Below are 4062 nucleotides of genomic sequence, written 5' to 3' on the forward strand. Positions count from 1 at the left end.
GGGGTCTGGTTGAGTCCTGCTGGGGAGAAAGGGTTAGTGGGAGCGAAAGAGCTCGTATTAGAACTTGTCAGTTATCTTGTATGAGAAATACGAGGTAATTTATTGATAAAATCTGGAAATTGAACGTGCGTGACTCAGCACAGGAGCACAAGGCCTCCTGGTTGCCTCAGCATCCCCCAGTGTGAATCCTGGGCTGAGTCCTCTATTGTGTTGTTGTAAAGACTTGTTTTTACAGGGGAGTGGGTGCCCACTGCAGTGAGTGTAAACTGAGCTACTGCTTGACAGAAACTCTACACCTGTGAAGCTGGCTTTAATAAACTAAACTGAAATATGATCTGTTACTGTACTTGCGTAGGAAATGGGAAATAAGCTAAAATGACATACTGATGCTGCAGGAAGTGCTAGTTACTGCATTTTTGTCTTTGAGACACTTGGAAAAGTTGAGAGTATTCCACTGGTGGAGAAGTTACTATTATTCTTAAAAGTGGTTTGGTTTTGTTTTTCTTCTATTTCTAACTTCGTCACAGTATTCTTGGGATTTTTTAATTTTTTTTTTCTCTGTATTTGCATGACATTTCTGTATTGTCTGAACTGCCTGAGACATTCAGACTGACCAGGGACAAAAGAGGAATTTACCAGTGGGATTGGGGCTGGAGACGTGTTATATACTCCCAGAGATCTGCTCCTTTCCATTAACCTCAGCTTAGCTTTCTGCTGAATTGATAGTCAGAGCTGCAGTGGTACATGGAAGAAGTTTTGGAGTACATGACAAAAGATTGAAATACAGTGTGTTGAGATTTTCTAAGAATATAGAATATTAAACTGTTGTCTTTAAGTGGAAGTAAAAGAGAAATTAAAATTTTGTTAAGGCATAGATAAGCAAAAGCTGTCCTTTAGTTGAGATTCACAAGGTATTTTATAAAAGACAGATTTAAATATTAAGTTGTAACTCAGTTAAGAATCAAGTATTTAAACTTCGATGTTTAATTTTGAATCCAGCCACTGTTTACCAGAAGGGTTAAGGAACAAGGCTTTAGGTATGTTGACTGGCCGTTTAGGGGAGCAGCCTCCATTCTTTTCCTCATCCCACATACTGTAGTCTCTAAGAACATCTGGAAGCCTGTTTTCCCCAGTTGATAAAGTGCACTGGCCAAATGTGGCCAAGTAAAGCTCTACTTTATCTCTTTATTTAAGCTCTCTAATTCAGTTCCATTGTGATCACAGCCAGCCATGTTAAAAACCTACACAAACTGATACAGAAAATCACCGTTGCTGTTCTTATGCATTTTGCTGCAGCATCTCATGTTTCAAAACTCATTTCCTTTGGTGTTTAGAAATACTCATCTTATTTCATGCTTAAATGTATTCATGGTCAATTTATACCTGCTTGTCACTGTGTCAACATTGTCCTTTAGTTTAATTAGCTCATTTTCCCCTCTCGTGTTTGCCTTCTAAAACATTGATGGAGACCAGTCGTATCACTTCTCAGTCTTCATTGACAGAGACTAAACAAACTTTTCTCACACAGACTGGTCTCCATTTCCCTGATCATCTTAACAGCCCTTTCTTCATTTCCTCTGGTTTTGCATTTGTCTCAGGGATATGTCACCAGACAGTACTCATTATTTCATACAAAGGACTGTATTACCTACACCAGGATTACTAACATTTTACCACTGTTAAAAACCTTTTTCATCATGTTGTCAAATCAGAATTGCCTGCCTTGCAGCTGTACAACACTGTTAGCAACTTTTGCATAGGATATTTTAAATCCTCAAGAAGTTCAATACAGAAACTGAATATAAGTGATGAAGTAAGCAAATGTTTGAGGGACCAGTTTTATTTTCCCTACTTTATTCAAAGGCTTTAAATGTTTCCTACACCATGATACTTACTACAACATTAGAGGTGTCAGGAACCAAGGCTATGCTTTAATTTATGCTTCATTCCGAAACTATTTCCTGATGTTCTGGTCACAGGTCAATTTTTTTTTTTTTTTCTTCGTGTACATTGTAGTATCATTCATCTTGAAGATGCTGATTGGGTTCGGATAAAATGGCCCAGTAGACTGTAGGGTTGAACACACCAACATGTTTTGCTGATAGCTCTCTCATAAGCGTTCAATAAAAATCTGTTACCCAACCATAGATCTCTCAGTTCGAAAAAGTAAAGCAACAGTTCAAGAAGGATCTATTTTACTTCTTTACTGAGACAATCCACAACATCCAGATTATTCTGAATCTATAAACTAAGAGCATCTTTGTTTTGGTTAATGCTTAAAAAGAGCCTGGATAGGGAGACTCATACCCTGCCTAAAATGTTAAATACACATGCTAAAATGAATGCCATAGCCACAAAATAAACTCTAAAATTGAAACTAGAGGAAAAACCTGCATCTTAGTTCCATTGTGAATATCATTGGAGAAGATTGGTTTGAAGCCCAAAAGTAGTGCAGAAACTAGTGAAGTTCACCTTATTGAACCTAATGTATAGGAAAGGATGGCACAGAAATGCTATGTTTCCAAAATGCAGAAATGAGTGCACTAAATGTACTCATGCAAAGATGATACTGCATATACATTAGTTACTGGGCAGGCATGTTATCTCCTATATACAAGTGTAGAAGCTGCTTAAGCGCACATACATCTTCAATAACCTTTGCAAGTGCAGGTACAGCCCAGATGAGATCACAGGGATCACAAAATGGAGACAGGTCTTATTCTACACCAGCAGGAAGTGTGATGTCTGAGTCTGCATCACCTGGCCATGGTGGGATTGCTCTGTGTTCTGTCAGGGGCACTGCCAGATCTCCAGCCACTGAGAAAGGGTTCAGTCCTCGCACGTGCTAAGGCATTTCTTTCATACCTGTCCCGTGGTGCTGGCACCATGCATCTTTTCAGAGACCTGCATCTCCGTTTAGAAGGCAGGGAACAAAATAGCAGTGGTATTGAAGTGCTTCAGACCTCAAAAAAAACCCACAAAACCTCAAAAGGAAGCCACAAGGTAGACATGGGTTTTGTTATACACTGGGGAACAAAAGATACTGTAGTTTGATTCTAGAACAGTGATGGCAGGCTGTCAGCAAACTTGACATGGTGAGGATTGATGGTATCCCATTGTGGCTGAATTAGGCCGTTAGTCCAAAGGTACATGGCAAATCAGATTAGAAGCTAGTTCTGGAAAGTTCATGGTAAAAAGAGCCTCTACAGCTGTGAAAAACAAAGCTATTATTCAATACCAGGTATTCCTCTTGTAACAGTATCTCAAGACCTTTAAAAAAGGCTGAAGGTCCATTGAACCAAGCATCGTACCCTGTACCTGCATAAAAAAGTAAAGTGGTTCTTCATTTTGTAATGTACTTCTCATTTTGTTAAGTTGTAGAGAGGACCAACAGTTTACTTTTAGGTTAATGGTATGAAACAGACAACATGTTTTTTAAATAATCTTCTAACCAATTCAGTTTTATTTTAAAATTTCTGCAGGAGGTACAGAGTCAGCCACTGTCTCTTTCAATGTGGGGACAAATTTTGGACAAGGCATATCCTTTCTACTTGGTGCTCATCTTGGCAACTGGATTTCAACCAAAAAGGAATATATCTAAGTTTAACCAGTTAAGATTGAATTCCCTGCCTAGCCAGATGCTTTGTTAGTGACTCAGGGCTATGTCCATAAAAGAGATTTAGTGAGAATTCTGCCTTGCTCTCTCATGCCTACCTAAAGGTCTGACTAGCAGTAGACCCCACCTTTTTATTGCCAAAGTTAACAGACTAATCCAAAATGTATGGGGTATTGCAAAACTGGAATAAATCTCTCCAGAAGATCTTTTCATGTTCTTACTGACCAAGCTCTCTTTAGAAGACATTTTAAAAGTTGAAAAGTTCATTATTTTTCAGAGCAAGTGTGATAATGAATATTCATTAAAGAACAAGTGTCATATTCACACTTACAGTGTCTCTTTCTGACTGACTTAATGTCTAAAGAGAGGGTGTCATCTTCTGCCTACCTGCCTAGATGATATTCCTGTTTACAGATTTTTTGGTTTTTTGTACAGTCTACCTACAG

The sequence above is a fragment of the Pezoporus occidentalis genome, unplaced genomic scaffold (assembly GCF_034315485.1).
Source record: "Pezoporus occidentalis ecotype Australia unplaced genomic scaffold, CSIRO_AGI_Poc_V1 ctg234, whole genome shotgun sequence".
Classification (NCBI taxonomy): domain Eukaryota; kingdom Metazoa; phylum Chordata; class Aves; order Psittaciformes; family Psittacidae; genus Pezoporus; species Pezoporus occidentalis.